Here is a 12606-nt window from a genome sequence, read left to right as displayed (position 1 = left end):
AAATCCTCATGTGTTTGTGCTAGAGAGTCCCCTGACTCATTGATGGGTTCAAGGCCTGTTAAGGACCATGCCTAAGTGAAGGGGCAGGTCAATTCTCTGAGAGCCTCCACAGCTGGGGATTGTTACACTTAAGGGAGTTTCAGGGGCAGCCTTTACTGGCACAGGTGTTCCTTGTGGATTGGGAATGAAATAAATCGGAGGCAGAGGGAAGAGGAGAGACGTCAGACAACATAAGGGCCTCTCAGTAGAGAGGTGAGAATAGCAACTGCCTCTCAGTGTCCTTGTGTCATCATTGTGCTCTCACGTGAAGAGCTCCATTCTACAGGTCTGAATTAGACCTCCAGCAGCCACTGGCAGGTGGCTCCCTTGGCACAGCAAAGGCCCATCAGCTGCCCTCAGTCTGCTTCAGTCTGTCTGCCAAGACTGTTTTACCAGGATGTGACCGCTCTGAAAACTTCAGCTTCCTGGAACTACGGTGGCATTTGGCACAGGTGGGTACCAAAGATGCTTTGAAAAGGGCATGGCAGACTCCCACTAGAGATGCTAGACCTCCTAGAACATTCCATACACCCCCTCTAACCCAGTAGATGTTTAATATGTGGTTATTGAATGAATGAAAGGTAGAAATCAGCAGTATTTGGCCACAGATTAGATGGGAGTTAGTGAGAGAGGGATTAGGGAGTTTAGAAGATTGAGGATGGTTGTGTCCTCGACAGTAACAGGAAAGTTCAGAAGTGGGAAATCTTTGGTGGGGGAGGGGAGTAGAGATAATGAGTTCTATCTTGAACATAAATTTGAGATCAATTTGAAATGTTCAGAAGTTGTTGTTGATGTGGGACTAGAAGTCAAAAGAAAGTCTAGAACTGTATCTTCATAGAGGTGATAATTCAACCATGGAAACTTGGAATCATCAAACAATAAAGAATATAAAAGAAAAAGGCAAAGAGGCCCCGGACAGAGCCTTGAAGGTCACCTCGAGTTAGTGAGTATTACTAAATGAAAAGCCTCCAAAGGAGATTAAGGAGGGTCAGATGGGGAGGAGAAAGCAAGAGAAGAGTCATAGAAACCTAAAGAGAAGACTGTATCTGACAGAAGAGGGTCAACAGCCACAGAGGTCAAGGAAGGTGTGGACTGAGAAAAGGTCATTAGAGTTGGCAATTAAGACATTACTGGTGCCTTTAGACAGAGTGGTTTTTCTCCAATGGTACAGTCCATGGCACCATGAAGAGGTGTTAGGAGACACAGGGAAGAGGGGAAATAGAGGCACTGATACAGAGAGCATTCCTGGGGAGCTTAGCTAGATATGAAAGGAAAGGCAAGTTAATGGCTGGCAAGGATGGTAGAATCTTTTTTTTTTTTCTTTTAGTTTTTTTTTTGGGGGGGGGAATCAACAAATGTAAATATTATTGAATTTTATTGTATGAGAGAGAGGATTCATCTTTGGGGGAGGGCTTAGATCTCTATGAACTTGGACACAGATAAATGACTACAATTTATTATATTTGGGAGGGAGTTGGGGAACCTGCATTCTCATCTTAGTTTGGCTTCTTATAACCTCAGATTTGAGGTTTTCATTTCCTTTCCCTGGGATTCATTTTTCCCATTTATAAAATGAGTGTCTTTGGTATTTCTTCTTCTGATCCTCTACATTTTTCTTAGCTCTGACATTTTGTCCTAAACGATCTTCCTAACACTAACTTCTTCCTTCCAAGGATCCACCCAATTTACATGTACTATTTATTTAAGTATCTCTAGATTCAGATTTCATACATGTCAGGATCCCTACCTCTAATACTCTGTTTTAACATTCCTCCTCCCTCTCCTTTAACATCCTTCTCAGCTTTGAGATTCTATGTTAACATCCTTCCCACTTTTAAAATTCCATTTTAACAACCTTCCCTCCTCTCATTTAACATCCCTTTCAGCTCAGAAATCCTGTGTCTTTTTTTTTTTTTTTTGAGGTTCTGCCTGGATTAAAGGAAGGCAAAATAGACATCCCTACCCTCTTCTCCTTAACCTTCTCCAAGGAAGAATTTAATTCTTTTTATTAAAAAACCTTTTTATTTTCAAAACATATAATTTTCAACATTCACCCTTGCAAAAACAGTGTTCCAAATTATTTTTCTCTCCCTTTTCTTCACCCCCTCCCCGAAACAGCAAGCAATCTAATGTATCCTTCTATACATATTTCCACAAATATTGTGCTGCACAAGAAAAATCAGATCAAAATGGAGAAATGAGAAGCAAAGCAAAAAATAAGCTTAAAAAAACCCAACAACAAAAAGAGTGAAAATGCTATGTTGTGTGATCCACACTCAGTTCCCATAGTCCTCTCTCTGGGTGAAGATGGCTCTTTCCATCACAAGACCATTGGAATTGGCCTGAGTCACCTCACTATTGAAAAGAGCCACGTCCATCAGAATTGATTATTGTATAATCTTGTTGTTACTGTGTACAATGATCTTCTGTTTCTATTCACTTCATTCAGCAGCAGTTCCTGTAAGTCTCTCCAGACTGCTCTGAAATCATCCTGCTGTTTGTTTCTTATAGAACAATAATATTCTATTACATTCATATACTGTAACTTATTCAACCATTCCCCAACTGATGGGCATCCACTCAGTTTTCTGGGGTGGCCCTAGGAGGCAGTGGATGACCCTTAGTGCCTTTTATGTCTAAGCTCTAAGTGCTATACAATGCCAACTTCAGCTGCAAATCATTCACATTTTGGGGTAGATATCCCCTGACTCGCTGATGGGTTCAAGGCCTATCAAAAAGGGCTGATACAGACATTTTGCACATGTGAGTCCTTTTACCTTTTTTATGATCTCTTTGGGATACAGGCCCAGTAAAGACACTCCTGGATCAAAAGGTGTGCACTTAGGGCATAGTTCCAAATTGCTGTCCAGAAGGGTTGGATTAGTTCACAACTCCAACATAATGTATCAGTGTCCCAGTTTTCCCACATCCCCCCAAAATACATCATTATCTTTTTCTGCCATCTTAGCCAATCTGAGAAGTATGTAATGGTAACTCAGGATTCTCTTAATTTGCATTTCTCTAATCAATAATTTAGATCACTTTTTCCTATGACTAGAAATGGTTTTAATTTATTCATGTAAAAATTGTTGCTTCATATCTTTTGACTGTTTATCAACTGGAGAATGGTTCGCATTCTTATAAATTTGAGCCAATTCTCTATATATTTTACAAATGAGACCCTTTCTCAAGGGTTTTTTAAGCCCTTGAATATAATTTTTCCCAGTTTACTGCTTCCTTTCTAATCTTGTCTGCATTGGTTTTGTTTATACAAAAACTTTTTAACTTAATATAATCAAAATTATCCATGTTGCGTTCCATAATGTACTCTGTCTTCTTTGGCCATAAATTCCTTCCTTTTCCACAGATCTGAGAGGTAGATGATGCTTTGTTCTTCTAATTTTTATAGAATGACTCTATATGAGACTTTAATTCTTGCCAATAGGGGAGGCAGAAGATTAGAGGCAGACAACTCGAATGATATTTTGTGTTCTCGGGTCCTTCCCAGCTCAGATATTTTGTGTTCTCGGGTCCTTCCCAGCTCGGATATTTTGTGTTCTTGGGTCCCTCTGAGTCCTGGCACTCTTGTCTCATCCAGCTCTACCATTTGAGAATCTCCCTGACTCTTCTCCCTGGCTGAGGGAGGTGGAGGAGATGGATCAGGAGTGGCTGTGTCTTCATTTTGGGAGTCGCCCAAAGGGAGGCTGCCTCACTTGGCCGAGTCCCGAATTCTGTCAGTGTTGGATTGCCACATGAGTCTGACTGCCATCTTGCCCGAAGGCAGGGCCTGGACTTGATGGTCTTTTACTGACACTGTCTCGGGCCTTATGTAATGACTAAAATAATTTTGAACCTTTATTTTCCTTCCATGTTTATTTCCAGATGGGATAGGAAAGAACATGGCCTGTCACCCGATCTTGTCCTTCTCAATGAGTAACGGGACTGTTTTTGAATTCTACTGTCGTTCCCGGGAATGAGAAAACACTTCAAACTTCATTCCTGCGGAGTGACTGTTCCCTTTTAATAGGATAATGTTTAAGAATCTGCATAACGATGTTCACGGAGCTCTGAAATCAATCCCAATGCTCAATTGAATTGGACATGGCTATAAAGAAAGATATTTTAACTGATTTCTGTGTACAGCACGTTCCTCATGTTTAATTGTTCACTTTCTACTGGCTCCTTCCCAGGTTGCTCCCAGAGAGGTCCTGAAGAGACAAGACAGTACGTGAATTCCTCTCAAACACCCCATGGCCCCCGGTCTCCCCAACAGCCTCGGAGGAAATCTCTCTGCAAGAAGCTTGGTGAGCTTTCTCATTCTCATACGGCGACAGTGACATATTTAAAGACTGCCAGCTGCTGGCCGTGAATGACGGGAGGGGGTGACAAGCCGTGCTCTGTCCTTTTTTATTGGGAAATAAACTTGGAAGGAAAACATCCAGCATTGCTACGGTCATGAGGGTTTTAGCACTAACCCCCCCAGAGGCCCCCGGTTTCCATGGAATGATCAGATGAGATAATCTGTGAAGCTTGTAGCACACAGCGAGTGTCCTGTGCAGGCAAGAACAATAGCCCTGTGCTGGGCATCAGATCCATACATAATAAAGCTTGGTCAGGCTGGTGGGTCTTCAACTGAAGCTGTGGTTTGATTGGTCTGGGGAATTCTTCATGAGAAAGCTTTCTCTCCCGATGCAGGGGAGCCCTTGCCTAAAGGTGGTCCGTTCTCTCTCCCTGCCAGTGAGCTGGGAGCCAGGGAAGGGTCCAGGGCATGGCCAGTGTTGAATGCCTCCTTGAAAGAAGGAGAGAAGAGAGAAAGATAAGGTCGTAGGAGACTTCTCCACAAAAGGGTGGGGCTCTGCTCCAGCTGGGAAGCTCCTTGTGAGCACTGTTCCCCTGGAGAGGATTCATGGGACCAGGATCCCTTGGAGCGCCGCCATCACTCTTGCAGAGACCAGCTCCTTGGGAGCCCTTTCCCTCTGATCCATAGGATTCAGCAGGGTTCAGCTGATATCAATAAAACCCACCTTTACATGGTTCCTACTGTGTTGGGACAATGTACTGAGAACCACCTCATTCCTTCCTTCCTTCATGGAGCTCTCGGTCTGGTGGGGCAGCGTGGACAGAACCAGGAAGCATGGAGGCTGGTGGGATTTGCCAGGCTGCATCTGCTGCTTGCCTCTTTCCTCTCTGGGCATCCCGGAGCAATGTGGGTAGTAGCTGAATGGCCCCTGATCCCGTATATCACAGCACTATAGCCTTCCTGAGAAGGCTGGCCACCGAAGTCACGAGGCCCCCAAATTCTGCTGTTCTGAGCCTCAGTCCTCCCTTGGAAAAGGACCTGGTGTCTGAGAACGCTGATGCAAACTGCACACGGTTTGGAGCCTCGGTTCCAGATCTACAATTCTGGAATCCCCCTGTCCCAGGACTGTTGGGAGAAAGGGGTTGTGGGAGCCAGGAAGCATTATGCAGAGATGTGAGATCTGGGGGCAGGTAGAAAGCACCCAGAGGGTGAATGAGAATGGAAATGAGTCCTGTGATGGAGGCTCAAAGAAAGGGCTGTAAGAACCACAGGAAGAAGCCCTTTCAAAGGGCAAGAGCAGGGAAGAGAGCCCCTGAACCCAAAGATTCAGGGGACAGAGACAAGTAGAAAGAAAAGGCCTAAACCTGGGACTTGTTGGGCCAAAGAACTCTCAGAAAAGGATAGTCAATGGAGAGAAGGGCAGGACCTACCTGGGTCCTTGAGTCTTGGTGGGCAGAGACTGATTTATTTTCGTCTTTGGAGAACCCAGAAGCCATGAGGTGCTTTTTCATGCTTGTTTCTGTCTTCTTTCACCTCCATTTTCCAGCAGCAGCCAGAATGAGAAACCCCTCCCACCTCCGCTCTGACCAGCGTGACTACATGTCCAGTAGCCATCTCCCTGGACTCCATATACCTCCAACACACATGTGTGCATATGCATACATAGCTGCCTGTTCCACACTTGACTGCAAGTCGCCTTCCTAATGTTTAACAGCTCAGAAAGCCCATCAGTCATTCAGCAAATGCTCTGTAAGGCCCTGCTTTGGGACATGGGCTGCAGAGCCCTGCCCTCCCTTCCCTCCACTTGAGGAGGCCAGTGGTAATTTGGCAGGGCAAACCATGTAATGCTTAAATAATAATAACAATAATTACAGCATTTAGAAAAAAATATTTTAAACTTGCAGAAGGCTTCCCATATAAAACTTCACTGCATTCTCAAAATAATTCTAGGAAATAGGACCTATTAGTATCTTTTTTTTTTTTAACAAATGAAGAAACTGAGTCAGATCAAGTGACTTGTGTAGGGTCATAAAGCTAGGAAGTATCTGAAGGATTTAAACTCATCTTCCTCCTTCCCAGTCCAACACTCTGTCCCCTGTGATTCTTAACTGCAATCTTTCTCTGAACTCTTAAATCCATTCTTCCAAGAGCCAGAATGTATATCAAACTGTGCCCGGATTGGCTCCTCTTGTCTGCCCTAATTCTAAGATTGTTCATGGTCATTTTCTCCCAAGAGCTCCATCATTTTTATTTTGACGATCAGTTCCTCCTTGTTGGTCGGGTAGACATTTCCTTCCTCACTTGCTCTACTTCCGAATAACGAAATTTCCATCGCTATGTCACTGGTGTATTCGTTTGTCTCTTTTTGCTGAGCGAGAACTGGCAGATGTCTGCCTAGCTGATGTTCCCAACACTCAGACATCCTGCGCCTCCAGCAGCCCCGTAATCTGTTGTTCCTATTCCCAGCATGTTTTCTTTGTCTGGCTGGGTGGTCTATACGACCCACCATCATAATCTCATGTTGCTTTTCCTACTGTTGCTCCTTGCCCAACCACTACCCACCACACAGTTCCAGTCCAAACTTCTCCAAAGCTCTCCCCGACCTCAAATCCCTTCTTTACCTTGTCACTGGAAGATCTTCCTCTGTGCCTCCATTCCTTAAACATACTCTTCCTTCAAAACAGTTTGAGTCTCTTCCACAGGAAATCCTGATTTCCCAGGGATTAGCACTACCTTCTGTGAATTGGGTGTTTTATCTTTTATAATCTCCATTATTTAATTGGTAGTTTTTTTTTTTTTTAAGAGCTACAACCTTAGTACCAAAATACTTGACAGTGATTATTTAAAAAGATTCTATGAGAATTCAACAAGATTCCCCAAATCCAGTCAACCTACAGCTTCATTCTTGGTGACTTCCATGCAAAGGTAGGAAAATTTCATAATATGAAATAAGATATGGAAAAGTATGGCTGAGGAAATTAAAAAGATCCAAGACATGAAGACTATAGGGAGTCTAGTCTTGTGCCTCTTCAGAAAGAGCATTGGCAGGTCCTGGGTGTGCTGAACAAAAAATACCACCCGAAAGGATGAAACCGACTGTTTTAACAAACGGGAAACAAATAAACATAGATCTTAGATCTATCGGACTGGATATCAGGGCATGTCAGGCCATTTTTCATTAGTAAGAAGAAAAAAACAGTAAAAAGAAAATAGAGGATATGGTTAAGAAGATTTACTTATGAATTATTTAAGCAAGCTACTGAAAATAAAAAAAAATGAGAAATGGCCAATAGAAATGACATCAACATGGACTAGAATAATTTTATCAAAAAGTTAAACCAACATAAGTTAATTGCTACAATAAGCAGATCAAAAGTGCCTTATGAAGTAAACATTTGCCTCACTCGACAAATAGAGAAAGGTATCTGCCAAAGGCAACAACGGATTAAAATATAAGTTTATTTATAAAATTTTAAGAGGAAAGATTTTAAGCAATTATGAGAAGTATCATTTACTAAAGAAGAGAGAAGTAAGTGGTAAAACTAATCTAAATGAAGCTTGAAAAAATGCCAGCTAAGTAAATGGTAAAACCAATCTAAATAAAGCTTGAAAAAAATACCCACTAAGGTCATCCCTAGGGCGTTCAAGAATGAAAAATGGAAAAACAAACAAGAAAAAGGAAAATATTTGAAAAAGCCATTTTGACAAACTAGATATAATATACACACATACATATATGTAGGTATATGCACACATACATATATATACACATACACACATAAATTTCAATAGTAATTCATGGGAGCCAGGATGATATTAGGATGTGATTGGGGGAAAGTTAGGAGGATGTTCTGGCTTGAACATAGAATATTTGAAAGGGAGTAAAGTGAAATAAGTCTAGGAAGGGCAGCTGGAGACAAATTGTGGAAAGTTTTAAATGAGACTAAGGGTTATTCTGGAGGCCACGGGAGGCCACAGACACCTCTTGAACGGGAGAGTCAGGATGAGGGTTAGCCTTCCCGTGGGTAAAGTTGTTTTGGCATCTGTGTGGAGGATGACAGGCAGGGGGACAGAGGTGAAGGCTGTTACAATTGGCCAGGAGAGTGGTCATGAGGAGCCTTTCCTCTGAGATCACCTCCGGTGCAGTAGGTACTTGCCTGATATGTACAGAGTAGTTGGCATGTTGTTTCCCCACCTCCCCCAAACACACACTAAATGAGATGTTTTTGCCTCCTTTTGTATCTCCAGCACTTAACTTGCTGCTTGGTACCCAGTAGGTGCTTAATAAATGCTTGTTGACTGACTAAGCTTTGATCTAGAATGGCATCTGTGAGAAGGGAAGGAAAGGGATGGGGATGTCACAGGGACGATTGACAAGGCGACTGCCTTGGGGACGGTCCTGGCAGCGGTAGCCCTCGGTGACCAGGAAGACTCGCTGGGGCTCCGGGCTTGGCCTTGGATGGTGTCGTGTTCCACTTGTCAGCGCGGTCCTGGAGGCCAGTCTGGACTTTCTCACTTCCATCTGTCAGGGGAACCTGAATTCCCAGCTTATTCTCACATTTACCCCCAAGGCCGCTGAAATTTCAAAACAGCTCATTGTTTATCGGGGTCTGTCAAACAAGGCCTGGTATTTCTTTCAATTGTTTGTTTGAGCAAAACTTTATCCCCCTCCCTTTTTCTTGTCACTCCCCCCCAAGTCACCAACTAAAAGGGTAAGTGTTTAAACAAATAAACTCCCAGCAATATTGCATGAAAGACTGCTTCTTTCCAAGCTTGCTGAGCTCTCAGAGCCCATAACATAAACCATTTTTCATCTACAGCATCCAGGCATTTCCACAAATGCACAGATTCCCTTTATCTGGCCCTTCAGTACCCCCGTGATGGTATGAGTTGGCAGAAGTCAAAGCTTTAAGGGTGGATTCTAAGATGGAGCTGAATACGAATGACCCCTGGACAAGAGCTCCCCACGTGGAGCTGATGTGGAAACTTGCAGAAGAAATTCAAGATGAAGATGTGGATTCCAATCCTGCCTTCACTCCAAGATCACTGTATGACCTGTTGCTTCCCCTTTCTAAATCCCCAAACCATAAATGGAGGGAACTTTGGGGAAACTGAGTCAGGACACACCGTCCACCCCCACCCGGACAAGCGGAAGGGGGCTCGGCATTCAGCATCGGCCCTAAGTCCCCAAATGGAACTCATTAGCTTCCAAGGTGCCTCATGTTCCCCCTTCGGACAGCTTGCGTGATGAGAAGGGACAGTCCCCATCCCTGCCACTTCTGGTCTAAATCTGATGCATGATGTCTTCTAGTTCTGTTCTCTGGAGCCTAACAAGGCAAAGCCTCAGTTTCCCTATCTACATAATCAGAATAATAACCCTACTCACCTCTCTCACAATTATTTCTGGGGATCTAATGAGAAAATGGTTGGGAGGAAAAACACTTTGCAAAGAGACATAAAAGGAAACAATAGCTTCTCTTCTACCCTGCGAGACCATGACCCCACAGTCATAACCAAGAGAGCCCTTGTTCCATGACCCCAGATTCCTTGTAATTCTGACATTGCTCTGAATGCTTTTCTTTCTGGCCCTTAGGCCTTTCTTAAGATTAGCTAGGGATCTGTGTAGCATCAAGGTGTGATCTTTCCAGGGGGATTTTCTTTTCTTTTTTTTTTTTTTTTATTCATAATTTTTTCAAAGTCGTATTTTTTTCCAATTACATGTAAAACTAATTTTTAACATTCATTAAAAAAGTTCCAAATTTTCTCCCTTCTTCTTTCCTCCCTCTTCTCTAAAATGGTAAGAATTTAAAATAAGTTATGTAATTATATTTTCCATGATTGTAATTATATATTAGTCTAGTTGTAAAATTTTTAAAAAAGGAAAACAATAAAAAACATAAAAATAAAGTGAAGATGGTATGTTTTGATGTGCATTCAGACTCTTATCGGATCTTTTTTCTGCATGTGGAGAATATTTTCCATCATGAGTCCTTTGGAATTGTCTTGGGTCATCATATTGCCAAGAAGAGCCAAGTCATTCATTGTACAATGTCACTACTACCACGTGTAGTGTCTTCCTGGTTCTATTCACTTCACTTTGCATCAATCAGTTCATACAAATCTTTCCAGACTTTACTGAAATCTGCCTCCTCATTGGAAAAGAAACTTTTGATCTATCACTCCCTTCCCAAAAAAGCATCTCCATTGCCAAGACCCTTTGCACTACTCTGCTCCTAAGACTTCACACTAATTGGAGCACATGGGAGACTTCCCTCCATGTGGATTTTCTGGGGACCCTCCAGGCAAGCTCAGCATCATCTTGTCTAATCCCTGTTTATATACGTAAAGAAGATGAGGCTTTATAGGAAAACCAGGAGATGAGGAGACTCATCCAGCATCTTCCACCATGGCAGAACGTAACTGCTGGGATTCAAACTGCCAATCCAGCTTGTTTGTGCCCAATTCTTACCCTGATGTTTTCCCACTCTATTTAAAGAGGGGAAATTTGTCTAAATGCTAGCAAAACCCTCGCCTAAGCTTCTTGTTCCATTATTGTAGAATAGATGGGAAGAAGTGGGCCAGAGAGCTGGATAGGTAGATAGTTTTGAACTGACTAAATGAGTGGAACAAGGGGAACCCATTAATGATGGGTAGAAACTTGGGGCAGTTTGATTAGCCTAATGGTTAGAGACTCATTAGCTCTGTGAGCCTGGGCAAGTCACTTAATTCTGTTTGCCTCAGTTTCCTCATCTGTAAAATGATCCAAAGAAGGAAATGACAACCCCTCCAGGGTCTCAGCCAAGAGAACCCCAAATGAGGTCATGAAGAGTTGGACACAACTGAAAAACAACTGACCAGCAACAGACATTTGGAAAGAAGTCTCCAGTACGGTGCTACAGGGATCTGGCTTGGCTACGGCTGACGTTTTTATCAGTGATTTGCATAAAGGAATAGATGGCATACTTACCAAATTAGCAGATGGCACAAGGCTGAGAGAGACGGCCAACACACTGGAGGGCAGAGGCACGGGCGCCAAAAAACTCGACTGGCAAAAATTTTGGGTCCAATCTCGCCAACGCAAATTGAATTTGGATAAATTGCATGTCAAGTCAGGAGATCATATCTATTAGAGAGATTATAGATTTGAGACTAGAAGGCAACTTCAGGGTTATTTTCCACACTTTGCAGATGAGGAAATTAAGAGCAAGAAATATTAAGTAACATTCCCAAAGTCACATTGGTAGTAAATAGCCGAGTGGAGAGGGTTTTTTTTTTTTAAATAAATCTTCAAAGTTTAAACATTGGAGTGGGAATGTTTAGATAGAAACTTTTCTGGGGGGAAAAAAAGATCTGGGAGTCTTCATGGACCACAAGATATTCTAAGTGTGCTTGACAGCCAAAAAAATCAGTGGAGACTTAGCCACCATTAGAGCCAGCCCTCAGCAGTCCAGGTGCAGGGAGTTGATAGTTCCCCTGCGTGTTATCCTGGCCAAAAAACATCTGGAGGGTTATAGACAGTCCTAGCAAGAATGCTCTGAAGAGTGCCTAGAGGATGACCTTGAATTCATGCTATATGATGAACAATCAAGGGAATGGGGAAGAAATGACTTGGGGGGGGGGTGAGGGTTATGCTGATTGCCTTCAAGGACTTGAAGGACTATCCATTTTAATATGCATTTATTACATTTCTAATGTGTCCTAAGAACTGTGGGTGCAAAGACAAAATTGAAAGTCATCCCTATGTTCTAAGAGCCTTCGTTCTAGGACTGTTCTTGGCTCAAGAAGGGAAAATCGGGAGTAATGAATGAAAATTTGGAAAAGGGACTTTGGGGGTTCCTGTCAGGGGAGGTTCCTTAAGAAGAAGCTACCATATCTGGAAAAAAAAAGAAAGAAAGAAAAAAAAAGAAGCCATGAGGTTTCCTTCCAAGTGGATTGATATTTTATTATTAATTTTATCACATAATACTATTATATATCACTATATATCATGATGATAGTTTCATGACAAACTTTTACCCTTAAGTTTAAAAATTCAAATTTAAAAATCCCTAATCAATTCGATAGGATTATTGAGATTTGGGCTATTGAATGAAAAGTAGATGATGTCATACAGTAACCATCCTGTGACTGCCTGGAAGAATCCAACACGCCTCTTTGGGGGCCGTGTCTCAAAATAGAAGTGAATCCACAGGGAGCTCAGACAAAGGTGAAACTGTTTTATGGTGGAACAAGTCCAGTTGGTTCCCCTTTCCCACTGACTATCATTA

At 42.5% G+C, this 12606-nt stretch overlaps 1 long non-coding RNA gene across 1 annotated transcript; it reads left to right on the top strand.

Annotated features, from left to right (window-relative positions):
• Positions 1-230: 230 nt before the first annotated feature.
• Positions 231-10008, top strand: LOC116421214. Its single transcript, XR_004231509.1, has 3 exons — positions 231-491; positions 4230-4343; positions 9160-10008. It is a non-coding gene; the product is annotated as an uncharacterized LOC116421214 (long non-coding RNA).
• The last annotated feature ends 2598 nt before the right edge of the window (positions 10009-12606 follow it).

This window comes from Sarcophilus harrisii, chromosome 2, assembly GCF_902635505.1.
Source record: "Sarcophilus harrisii chromosome 2, mSarHar1.11, whole genome shotgun sequence".
In the NCBI taxonomy this organism is placed as follows: domain Eukaryota; kingdom Metazoa; phylum Chordata; class Mammalia; order Dasyuromorphia; family Dasyuridae; genus Sarcophilus; species Sarcophilus harrisii.
The sequence above is the reverse complement of the archived record's forward strand: the minus strand, read 5'-3'. Positions and strand labels throughout refer to the sequence as shown.